Genomic DNA, 13572 nt, shown 5'->3' with positions numbered 1-13572 from the left:
AAAAAAAATCAAACCAAAAACCCCCACAGAAAATCCTTTTGAAAAGCGTGGTCAAAAGGAAAAATATTCAATGAAATGGAAAAAAACCTAAAAAGAACACCACTGACAAAAACCTGAGACGTTGCTGACGAACAACAGATCTGTCAGTTTTTGCAAGTGTATTTTAATATTGGGAAAATGAACTATTGGGATGTATCTGGGGGTGACATACAGGAGACAGCTGCTTTTCTGTGGTCACTTCGCACCATGCTACCTGCTGCGCCTCTTCACCAGGAAAATGTTGATTGATTTTGTAATATTCCAAAGAGTCATCAGGATGAAAAACTGTCAAAACCAAAGGAAAATTGAGAAGCTGAATGCTAACTTGTCCTAATCACCTCATTTTTGATAAAACACCAGACAAGGATATTACCCTACAAATACTCATGGGAGAAAAAAAATCCAAACATTTCTTAGAGAGTCTGAATAGCTCAAGTCCTTTCATGAAGATGGGATGGAAAGACTGGTGGTGATGAGGTCCATGATGTGAAGGGGCAGGATGATGTTCTGAAAGGAGGACTTCAGACTAAATATCAAAAAAACTAGCAGATATCTTGCATTGTAAATAGTCTTCTCAGTGGTAAGAGGTCTCTCACTTAGAGCTTTTAAACCAGGCAGTGCCATAGGGGATTATCCTGAACTGGCAAAGCAGTAGCCTGGATGACCTAATCGATTTTCCATTTCCAGTTTTCATGACTGTAATTCTGTGAATTTTTTGTCTCTGCTGCTCGTCATATAAAAAACTTCTCCACACACCATTTTTGGGGTTGGAGTTGGCTTCCCACCCCCCCACACCCCCCAACCCGAAAGGTCTGGTCATTGGAATTCCTGTTTAAAATTTTGGTGACACGTTGTGCTTTTGTCAGCTTTGGCAAGGAAGCAGGGACGGTGCATGTGATCCACCGAGGAGAACAGAATGTCAAAATGCAGTTGTGGCACGAGAAAAGTCGGCGAAGTTTGGAGTTGGGAGTCTATTTTTAGCGGCTAAAGATTGTTCCAAGGTTAAAGGAACATGCAATTCTGGGGAAAGGTGGAGGGAATATTTGCCCTCCCTGGAGGGAATCCAAGAGGATTGCAGAATAAGAGGTCAGAGGAGCAAAGGGAGGGGAGGGCTATCTGTGACACAGCTGTTTTTGAAAACAGATAGAAAAAAAAAAGAAGTTGGATGGTAATCCCTTAAGTCGTATCCCACTGAAGCGTTTTTCAGAGTGGTGGAGTGGAACAAATGTACAGTCATATTTAAGGCATCAGACCACCTACATCTTAACAGATCCGCAAATTGACATTAATGAAGCCATTTATGTTTTTTAAAAAAAATTTAAATTCAGCTGGAAAAATAGAATCAATGCTGAAACACTGGCTTACTTGTTCAAACCAGCTTTCTAAAGCAGTATTTGATATGTTTGCTGAAGAAAAAGAGCAGAAAGGACAAAGCTGTCTAAGGAAGATGTATCTAAGGCAATACTTCCCTTCAGCGCGTTTCTGACCAACAGTGGAAGACCTTAGGTTGTATCAGTGACAAATGCTTTCACAAAAAAAGGGAAACAGCAGTTTCTTTTTTGGCAGAAAAATGAACATTTGGGCAGTGTTGGACCTTTTTGGAGACATTTACTGGAGGTGAAAACTGCTAATGCAGCAAGATCTATTCACTGTAAATTAGTGATGCCTAAACTGGGAAAATAATGTGATGATTATTTTTTTAAGATGCACTTGCAAGCTATGTAAATCTTATATGGTTTTCTGCTTGTATTTATTTAAAAAATTTAAACTATGATGACTTTTTTTTCTGGGACTCTTTTATTTACTTTTTCAAAAAGAAGGATAGCAACTCAAAATTTGAGGCAGGAAAAGGCACAGGAGCTGCCTAATTTTGCTACGTTTTTCTTTACCCTGAAGAACTGTAAGCTTTCTCCAAGGAAATGCGTAGTGAATGATTAAGCTACATATAAAAACAAAACAGTGTGTGTTACTCAGTGTGTGCACAAGTCAAGCTGCTTTTTACGCGGGTTAAGAACGTGCTCAGAATTATTTCTTTTCACCTGCCAGCCCACAGCTACCCACACACGCCTTGGATGTGCGTCTGAGCCTTTCAAAGGTTGTCCTCTGTGTTTGAGGATAGAGCAGAAAGCCAATATTGTTCATTTGAGGGCTATTTTTAATGCCTACATACAGAGAGCTCTCTAGAGTTGCCATAAATATCCTGTTTGCTTTCTTTGTTTCTCCTTCTTTCAGCTCCCTTGGTATCAACCAGACTATTCTTTCTAAAACATTTTACTATATCCCTGCTGCTCCCTTCAGAGGAGAAAATCAGGGAAATACATTTGCAGGGGGAAAGGTATATTTATTCAGCAATGAGTAACTTTTAAAAATAGTTAAATCAATTTAGAACAAACTTTCAACAGCGAACGCGCACCTTTGGACAGAGATCAAGAATGGAAACTCTCAGACCAGAAGGAATTTGTGCAGGATGTAATGAGGAATAAAAAAATGTGAGTGGGTTTGGGGGTGCCAGGACAGAAATAACGCCAGGTCACCCTGGACTGCCAGGCAACATGCTGCCTTTTCTCCCTCTCACACAGAACACAAATGTATAACATTTCGCTGAGAGTGTGAAGTGCAAATCCAAGCGCCCACAAGGATTAATTTACATGCCCAAGCGGGAAGCCGTGCTGGAACAATGAGGCTCTACCCCGAAGTGCTTCAGTACATCACACGTACGCACAAATCCATATGCAGGCATTTGAGTGCCTAAGGAGCGTTTTCTTGTTGCGTACAGAGCATTTTCTTGTTAGAAAAGGCACATGTGATATTGGGCTCATTAAGAGGAAACATATGAAATCAGATCCTCCTTTCTCCCTGCTCTGTTCTGTCTGTCTTTCTGCTGAGTGTCAGAAAAGCAGATTACATTCATTCAACCTCTGCCCGCGACATTGGAGCTGAAGTTTATCTCCGTTTTCCATTTTTTTTTTCTTTTAAAATTCTTGACTCCCTTATTCAGAAGCTCCTGAAAAAGAGAAATTCTCCTAGTGTAGAGATGCATTTATGTACTGAAGCAGAGGGCTTTTTCTATTTTTATTATTTATTTTTTTTTTTATAAAGCAGATGTTACATTTCTTAGGAAAGCAGTGCTGACCTTTTTCCTGTGTGTGTTCTCCAGGCCGGTGTGTGCAGACTCCAGGAACTCTGCTGACCGCTGTCCCTTGCACCTGGGGCTGCAAAGCCTGCCTTCACCAGGGGGGCTTCACATGAGCCTCCCTGACAAGCTGGGGAAAATGCCTTCCAGCAGGTCCTCTCACCTCATAAAAGCCAGAGTGTGAATTGCCAGCGCATGTGGGAGACCCTGCAGACTCTGGGGATGCTGAAGCTCTTCTGCTCTCCCACCACGACTGCCCCAAGTCCTTGGCAAATCCTTGCCATTGCCATTTTGGCAGTAGCCCTGTTCCCTCCTTGGGTGCTCCTCTCCCTCTTGTGATGCCATGTGCTACTGAGGACTTGCAGGTGGTGACACAGGAGAAGTGCATCAGTCCCGTCTTCCTATGGCTATACATAATTTTTGAGGCATACCACCCAGCCGATCATCAAGCCTCAAGGCTTTTAGCATCAACAGACACAAGCAGCCAAGACAGAGATCTGCAGGCAGGAGGCAGGTGGTGGTTACGTTAACATTGTAGATGCTCTGGGTAATTGCTGCCAAAGATCTCCAGGTTTCTGGGGGAAAGCCAGCAATTGCCACAGTGCAGGAACATGCAGCAGTGAAGGAAAGGCACAGCACAAAGTCATGGCCGTGTCAGATGTTTGTGCTCCTCCAGGACAGATAGCACCTGCCTCCCAGAGGAAAACCAAGGGGAATTGTAGATGCCTTTGTAGCGTTGCCTGCCTTATTAGGTTAAAGGACTCCTGGTTTGGCCTTTGCTCGTGGGTATCCAGTTCCGCTTGCCCAGCAGGTGCTGAGGTATGCTGAATTAAGATGATATATTCTGTGGACAGGTGGAGAAAGGAATCATTTTTTCAGGCGAGGAAAAAAAAAAAAAGTGGTTAGGAAGTTTGTCCTATGCTACAGAATAACCACGTCGTTGGATACCAGGGAGTTATAAATTTATTATTATATATGGTTTCTAAGTGTATGTATAATTGCAAGGTTAGCTTGCACAGTGTATTTGCAAATCAGATGTTTGTGGATCCTAATGGTAACGACACATATCTGCACACCCCCGTTCATCTAGGATGGACAGACAATGAAAGGATGACATTGCTTGAATATCTTCTGTGTCCAAATGCAAGGAATGTCAAACCTCAGGTCTTGTAAAATACAATGCCACCGCTGCCTTTAACATGATGCCTGTTAAGAGAGGTGGCTCCTGGAGGTCTGGATGTTACTGATCTGCCTGGGAGAGGGTGAAAGAAGGAGCAGGGAAGGAGGGGAAAAGGGAAAAATTCTCAGGATAATTTGACCTTGGTGTTTTATGGCCTCAGAGGCCAGTGGCTCAGGCAAAGATTTCAGACCTGGCCTACAACATCTCTGTCAAATACCCTGATCCCTGGCCTGGATGTCCCCAGCCAGGGAAGCAATGAAACAGCTGCTACCAGCCTTGGCAGTGGATGGTGGGAGATGCCAGTGCTCCTTGGGGGTGAGGGCATTTGCTGTTTGGGAAGCTTTTGACTTTTCTGAAGAGTGAAGATCCTCTGGGGGCTGGGACAGCTTGGTGGCGAAGGACCGAGCTGCTGCAGGGGGCCAGGTGGCCAAAGCTGGCAGCTAACCACACTGGATGACTTAGTCCTGCTCAGTGGGTTTTTCATCTTGGGTACCAGTAGGAGATGCTGCCGTGTCAGTGACCCTACAACCGACACTGCAAGAGAAATTTTCTCCCTCTGCAGTCCCCCCAAGGAAGCCTGACAGATGCTCACTGGCATCCATTCATCACATGTATGAGAGAAAGGCTCCAACCCCAGATACCTTACCCCACCAGTGATAAGGACGGGCACCCATGAAACAAAAAGCAAAGCTTTTGAGTTGCCATCATTGCTGTCAGTGGCTTGCAGTGAAATCTGGACAGAGTGTGGTGTGTTTACACACTGCACACGAATAAAAATACCTCTCTGTGCACCCCCCTCCCCCAGCCATTAACCTCTGAGGAGTCAGCAGATGAACTGGAGTGGTTAAACTCATTAACATCAGGTTAACTCCCATTGTGAAGCTCCTGGCTTAACATCAGAGGGCAATAAAACACCAAGTGCAACATGATGACTGTTATGATCAGGAAATTTGGGACATGTGTCATTAGAGGGAACAAACAGAGCAGCAGAGGTGTCTGGCAGTAACGCTGCTGAGTGTTCGTTGCCATTCACTCCCCCTCCATGTTCCTCTTGTGCCCTTTATCAGCTTCCTCCGATGTTGGGTGCAAACAAAGTCTGGCCCTTACCTGAGGGTCAGAGAGATGAGAGACAGTGTTAGACAGGATATTCCCAGCATTTTCAATGCTTCCTCTTCGGAGCATTATGAATGTCTGACTGACATGGCCAAACGAAAGTGCTGCGGGTTCCCGCGGGACCTGTGTGGCCGTAAAACTCACAAACATAATAATAACAAAGTCATAAATTCTGACCTGTGGTACAGTCCGAGTCGAATAACAGCTCCCCAGCTGTGGAATATGTGCCCTTGTTGTGTGAAGGTGGCAGCCCTGGGGCTAAAGTTCACCTCGTATTTGTCAGGTTGTGCGGAGCCAGGCCCCTTTAATGATCTCAAAGCAGCCAAAAGCCCCAGCAGCAGGACAGATGCCCAGCCGTGTTTTTAGCCTGTTATGATTTACCGATTATTTTGTGAGGAGGGAAAGCTTAAACAAATAGCCAATGAGGGACAGATAACGGAGCTGGGGCAGCAAGTGGTGGAGATCCTCTCGCAAAGGATGGGTTTATCACCTGCAAAACACCCAGGACCTTTTATCTTCAGAGCGTTACCAGTGCCTCAGTGTCTTCCAGGTGTGAGGACTGGATGCAGCCCAAGAGGAGGGAGTAATAGCCTGTGGCTGTTTCTGCTTCTTTCTGCAGTGATTTCTTTCTGACCACAGCCTTGCAGCCCCAAAACCCTGAAAAACATCAGGAAAGCTCCAGACCTTACAGAGAGGCAGGGAGCTACGGCAGGTGAATATTAAGGAAGCCTGACAGAGCTGTGAGCTAATTCAGATCCTTCCCAACAGAGCAGAAAGAGTTTGACACATGACAAATGCCCATTTGTACCCCATGCCTGCCTTTGAGGTGTGCGGAGATGTGCTGCTGACAGGGAGATGCACATAGAAGAGGTCAAGGAGAAACCTTGGTAGTGTCAGCCATCCTCAGGAGTGGATTTTCCAGGGAAAAGGGACTTGGGAAACTTCTTCTTCATCCCCCCATCTCCTCTGTCAGACTGGGATCGCGTCCACCTCAAGCCTCAGTGACAAGCGGGAGCGGGCTGCTCGCCATCCAGAGAAGGAAGGACGAGATGATTTGTTTTTGTGTGTGTTTTTCTTTCCATGTCTGCTGCTTGGAAGGAAACATGTCTGCTTTTAGAGAACAATGCTGCCCAGGGCCGTGGGAGTAAGTTACTGATGTGTGCGAATCCTAACCCGGACCCCGTTCCCAGGCCAGCCCTCAGCAGCGCTCAGCTGAGCACCATCCCCTTGCAGGGGGTTAGATGCTAAATGAGGGGGGCTGGGGGGGGTGGAAATGCAGAGCTGCAGCCCCTTCCCTCCTTTGTGGGGATGTGGCATTTGCTCCCCCTAAGCTGTTGTCAACAGTGATGCTCTGGGGCTTCTTGAACAACCCCCAAATCCCCAGTCTCCGACCCATGACCTACCCTACCACTCTAATTCTCTTCCTCTCCTTTCTACCCCAAATGCTTTCCGTTCACTTTTCTTACAGCTATTTCTTTTCTTCTCCCCCATCCATACGCTGATGGCCTGTTGAGGACAATAAAATGGGGACAGGACAGCCGCCAAACATCTTCCTCCTCTGGAAGCAAGCGCAGTTAAGTCAGATCTCCTCATCTTGAGACAGTGTAACACTCCTGAGAGCTGTGACATTCCTACCACACTTCCCACATCTCTCTTCATCACATCAAGTGCTGCACATCACCCTTCTTCAAAAACTGCCTTTGGAGGCAGAGAGGGCTCCATGGGTTGTTGCAGCAATGTTTAGCTCCTACCAGCCTCCAGCCAGGTCATGCTTCGTGCTGGTGCAATTCAGGCATCAGATTTTGAAGTGAAGCGATTTGGGCTGCAACCTGTTAACTCTGCTCGCAATAAGTGCTGCGCTGGATCTCAGGGGTACAAAACAGCATTTTAAGGATTCCCAGCCAGCTCTCCAAACAGCTTCTCTGGGTAAAAGCACTTGGCATAAATTAGGGAATGCTCGGATAGGCTATAACTCCCCAGGATTGGGAGCAGGAGGTATTATAGAGGAGTCAAATATGATGAAATTGGAGGTATCGAGGAGAACAGGATCAGCAGGAACCGCAAAGACACCTTTGGCAGAGTTTAGGGCACTACCCATGATCTCCAGGCAACTACAGAGCTGAGAAAATACATGCCAGCAACAGGGACTAACCAGGCATTTTACTTATTTTACAGCATTTAGCATCACCTCACAGCTTCCCTGTTAGTACATTGCGGTCCTTTGAGTCCAGCCGTGGCCAGAGGCAGGGAAGGCTGCGGAGGGAAGTTGTCCTCTCTCCCAGCAAAATAAAGCCCTTTGGGGATCCCTTACGGCGAACCTGAAGGTCTACAGATCACCTTTAATATAAACTGTTGCACTGACACAGGAGTGCTTAAACAAGGCGCCTTCACATACACCCTCTCTTTGCCCAGCGCGCTTCTCCTGCCACCCGCCTGCCCCAGCCCGGCTATCGCAGCGTTGAATGGGAGCTTAGTTTTAAGGATAAACACATCCATCACAAAGCTGTTTGGCGTACGCTGGCGCTGGCACTCTCATCCCCTCCATGAAACCCCTTTTGAGGACTCTGTGCCCAGAGACCGCATCTCTGCTCCAGTTTCCACTCCCCAACCTGCTTTTTCCAAAGCTCCCCAAGTGTAATCCCACAGTTTACCGGGAACAGGAAGAGAAGCAGGAAAACAAGGGCCACTTTAACCTCTATTTTAAAGCTATAGTTCTCTCCTGGGTTAGCATATTTAGTTTGGGCACAGTTCTGAAACAAAAGGTATAAAGAAGCCAGGCTGTTGGGGCAGGGGGAGGGAAGAAAGTTGGTTTGATTTTGAGAGCCTTGGAAGATCATTAAAATTTCATAACAGGCAGAAAAAAAGGTTGTTTGCTTATAAGGTCTCTAGTGTTTAAAGAGCTGAGACAAAACTGCCGAGCAGTATATTCCAGTTTATCCTGTGGAATAGGAAGGAATGGCCCCAGACGTAATTACAAGTAAGTAGTGCAGCGAGAGAGGGGAAAAAGCTCAGGAAATCTGATGTCTAAGAACTTTTTTTCGCTGGTATTTAATCAGTTTGCCCGGTTGTTTGTTTGTGTTTTTTTGCCATCTGCCTCAGTCATAATGTATTGGACCCTTTGATGGTGAAAGCGCGGGATGGGAAGAATTTGTGCTTCTGAAATTCAGTGCAGCTTAAAGCAAAACCAGGGAACAAGGGTGAAATGTGAAGCTTGTTTTGTGAGTTTACGGAGCTGAAAGGCAGAGTATGGGGTTTCAGTGGTGGTCTTGCTACTTATTGACTTTTGAGTTTTTATCCACTGAACAAGCGACATGAGAGAGATTTTGACAAAAGCAGGGAAATGATATCTCATTAATATTTCTACCTAGAAAAAAAAAAAGGGGGGGGGGGGAATAATAACATTAGTGGTTATAAAGCAGCAGGGAGATGATGATGAATGTTAGGCTGTATATGAAAACTATACAAGGCTGTATAGTTTTCAAAAAATATGTGCTATTTCTGTTCTTTAGAGTCACTCCTTAAAAATACATTAACATTGAAATGGAATTTTAAAACTGAATAACAAAATATTTCTCTGAAACTCAGAACTCCTGATCTGAAAAACAAAATCGGTGGTAAATCATAGAACACATTTACAGGCACAATGTAGAAATTGAACATTATAATATATTCCTCTCAGTACAAAATAACATTAACAACGAGTACATTACAGTGATACAAACACTAGTAAAGGTGTTATATTACTGTCGAGGCTGCAGATATCTGTTCCATTTTAAAATCATAGTATAGTAACTTAGAAAAATCAATAGTGAAAACCTTTTCCTATGTTACATCATATTTATGAAAAGCAGAAACTTATTGCATTATATTTTATTATGAAACTACTTTCAGTTGTCTGTAATTTGTACAGCATTGCTATATTTAATGGCATAGTTCTTGCAGTAAAAGATATATATCTTAATTTTCTATTTTGTTTAAAAAACCCAAAAAACTAGAAAAAATAACCTTACTTATAATTTCCTGTAGTTAAAATGATTGCTATGTAACTTTCCAGCTGAACACAAAGAAAACATATTTAATTATTTCTTTAAAATGCAGAATATTTTCTGGGTTTTTTAAATGAGTATAGCACATTATCCTTCCTGTGTGTATACCTCATATGCACACTTCATACCTATAATTTATAATTTATAATTAGGGGAAGCATTGTTAAAGGTATATAGCTAAACTAAACATGCAGTCCTATTATCTCCTGTGGGATTTGTGCTCCTGAAATCATGAAGTACATTAACTTGGCCCTCTGTTTTGAAATGTTCATCCCAGAAGGAGAATTAATTGCTTTCTATTAGGGTACAGTTTTCTCCTTATTTTTCTATCTTCTGGGAATAGAACAGCTTCCTTACTTCTCAGCTTTGACCTACACAAGTATACAAATTAAACACTAAGATTAATTTTGTAGATTGTATGTATGTCAAATCATAGCGTTGTTTTAAGGACTTTCCCAGATAGGAGATTGATCCAAGCCATGTTGCAGTTAATGAGCCATTTCTATCTGCTCTAAAAGGATTTGGATCTGAACACTGGACTCCTTACAAATTGGGGGCTGTACTTTTATAAGAACATTAATTTTATCGTTTTGCAAAATTGGGAATAGTTACCCACAGAATAGTTTAGACTATAGCTGGACAGTGCAGTTTGGTCTGATAATGATATCTTCCTCCATGTGCTTTGGACTTATCACGGGCTCTGTGGCTAACGCAACACGTGTCAGCTGATTTCTCACCCACGTGTTAATAAAACTTTGTGCTTTGGCATAGCGTCTGCATAGAAAAATATAACAAATTTTTAACCTGACTTTGATTTTGTTGATTTTTTATTATTATTGGGGTTTTTCAAAAATAGACAATGATGTTAGTCATATAAGAGTTCATTCCACATTTTGGTAATTAGCACAAATAGCCTGAAATCTCATTACCTTTCTTAGAAAACGGAGAAGTCTGAGGGCTTAGAGGAGTTCTGGAGTCAATGAAGGTTCAAGTGCTTTTACCTCCTTTTCTCTCTTGCTTTTATACTTTTATTCCTTGCTGTTGCGCCGCGCGTGCCTTTCCACAAAGCTTTCATTCGGAGCAGGGAGGAGGGTCTGAAAAGGTTAGCTCAGACTAAACATAGTGTGGAAACAAGGACCATGTTGTCACATCAGGTTTGCTCAACACTTAAAATCTAACTTGGGTCTCCGTGTCCTGCCATAATGCAAATGAGAATGTTCTTGCTGGGAACATGTCATTCCCGTGAACGCTAACTGCTGTCATGCAAGCCTCATGGGAGCAAGCTGCAGCAAGTCCTCCTGATTTAAGAGCTATTACTGATGCTGCTATTATTACTTTACAGGGGTACAGCAGGGATTCACAACCTCAGTTCTCAACCTTTCCCTTATTTCTACATGGGAGGAAGTGAAGTGGCAAGGCTCTCAGCTAGACACATTTGTTGTCCCAGTATGTAGGAATAATTGGAGGAAAGCTGCTGTTATGGAGTTTCACTCGTATAAGGAACCTCCTTCAGATCATTTTTTCAGACAGAAAGCTTTAAAAACGTGAATCCTGCTTGAATGCCCCAGAACAGAATCAGTGGGTGCACTTATTTGCACATGTTATAGATAATACCATTTATGAGCCCAGAAAGCTTCCGGGCTTTGCCAGCCTGGAGAGGGTGGTGGGGGTACATGGGGCATCTCATCACTGCTTGTGCAAGGGGAGCTGCCACTGCAGCACTCCCCTCCCTGACTGCCTGATCCGTGCCCCGTAACTTCCCAAGTTAGGTGGGCTACCCCAAAAAGTCATTTGAAGAGAAGGTTGAGGATCAGGCTTGTGTGGGATAAGCGAAAAGTTGGGTTCTACTTAATTTCTGTTCTTTCTCTGGGTTTCTGCAGGGATAATTCACAGGCTCCCAGTGGCAAAGAGTGCCAAAGAGGCCAGGAGTGTCAGGGGCGGTGTGGTGGACCATTCCCAATAGTGTACCCAGCACCATTGACTCCCCACACAGCTCCCACCCCAGCACAGGAATCTTTGCTGTCTCAGGGATGCAGCTGGCAAATCCCTCTGCTCCAACACTTGTAAATAAAGACCTTTTTATCTCTGGGTTTTCATATTCAGAGGAAAATGATCTCTGGCCATAAAAACATATCTCTCAGTAGCTCTGCTGAGGGCATACCAGCCCTAGCCTTCAGCAGGGCATGGAAGGCTTACTGCAGGCTGGGAGCTATAGATGGGTCCTTCTCCTTCCCTGAGTCCGTTACACTTGATCCTGACACAGCCAGTCGTATGTGGTTCTGTCGGGAGGGTGGCAGCTCAGAAAATGCCCAATATCTGACTTATTTGTGGTTAAGAAAATGGTCCCTGTGTGAGCCGAAAGCTTCCCTCCTTTTTGTTACAGTACCTGTCAAACCCCTTGAATTGTCAGAAGCCTTCCCGAGCACTGGCGTTGTTATTGCAGCTCCAACACCCCCACAGAGGCTGAAGCCCCTTACCCTTACGTGTGCCTTAGCACGGCCACTGTCTGCAGCAGCAGCAGGGCAGTGGATGGGGATGAAGCAGATAAATGAGGTTGTAATAGGTTGGGGAGCAGATGTAAAATCCAGTCTGCCAAATTCGGCAGAGAGGCAGCCTGCCCTTTCCTACTCCCAGGGCAGTCTTTTCCTTTTGACAGTTTGCTGAAAGGACCTCCATTGTGTGTTACTTAACACATCTGCGAATTTATTGCAAGCCGATGCTTTCTGTTTTATATCTCAGTGGCTCAAAAAGAAGATGCGGAAGAACAATTCATCCCAGATCTCTGACTCCACGCTGCATCCAAATGTGGTAAAACCCTGAAAAGCACTGACGTAGGAGAGCCCTGCTTATCCTGGCCTGATCCTGAATGACACTGACACCCACTGACTTTTCCCTGTAACAGATGCTTAGGGAAAAAGGAGAGAATTTGAATAAACAGTAGAAAAAAGGACGCTTATTTCCAAAATACACCCTTTAAATACGGGGCACTGTGCATATGTGGCAGGGATTGAATACGGCATTGACGATATTCCCCATGTGCCCTGACTCTGTTACCCTACTGTTTGCCCAGTGGAGAACAAGGGGAAAGGGAAAGAATAAAGCCTTCCCAGGTGGGAATAAAGCTCAAATCTCAGTTTCTCAAACTCAGTAAAGGAGCAAGGAGGGATGGTGCACTGCAGATTTTCCCTGGACAGTTATCCTACCTGTACCCTTTCCGTTTCTGCTGAAACCCTCTTGGTGCTGTCTGGCCAGGGGCAGCGCAGAGGGGACTCAGAAGGCAACCTGCCCCCCTGCCCTCCCCACCCAGCCGTTGCACCGTTGCACCATTGCACCATTGCACCGTTGCACAGCTGATGGCCGTGTTGTGCTATAGTGTAGGCATTTTTCAGCCAGACAGCAGGCTGCTGACCATAAGGCGTCCGTATCCTAACGCCTTCCCCTGCCCTTTACCTTGTTTAGCCCTTTGCAATAGGACGTAATGAAATAATGTTCGCAATAGCAAGAACACAAAATAACTCATGATGTGCCTCAAACTGTGAGAAAAGAGTATTTGATCCTCCCCAAACACAGACCTGCTCACTTCAAAGGGGGCAATATTTAGATAGTAATCAACATCGTGTTTTATTCCCCTTCCTGGCCCAACATGCATATTTGCTCAGCCACACTTTCTGCCCATCAAGAAATTCTGCTGCGACCGATGTGCAGAGCGGGGCAAGCAGTCTGGATGTCTGGTAATGCCTGGATCCCTGGGACCCCCCCAATGGCTCAGGTGCTATGGGGCTGCCACCCCTGCCACCCCAGGGCCAGGCATTTTGCCCTTGGCTCTTTTTATTTAAACCACCAAGTTTGGACAGGGGTAGTTTTGATCCAGGTTACTGTGCTTTCCACTACACTTTCTAAATCAATGCTTTCTCCCATGTAAGTGAGCAAAGAAACATCCTCCCTGTCTCAGGGATGGGGAAATATGAGCAAACAACCAAACTGCTGTATCAACGTGTGATTTATAACTCCCAAGGGACAGGAGATAACCCTTTTGCCATCTCTTTGCCGACATCTCAGAA

Source organism: Falco rusticolus, chromosome 15 (genome assembly GCF_015220075.1).
Source record: "Falco rusticolus isolate bFalRus1 chromosome 15, bFalRus1.pri, whole genome shotgun sequence".
Lineage (NCBI taxonomy): Eukaryota > Metazoa > Chordata > Aves > Falconiformes > Falconidae > Falco > Falco rusticolus.
Note: the sequence above shows the minus strand (reverse complement) of the source record.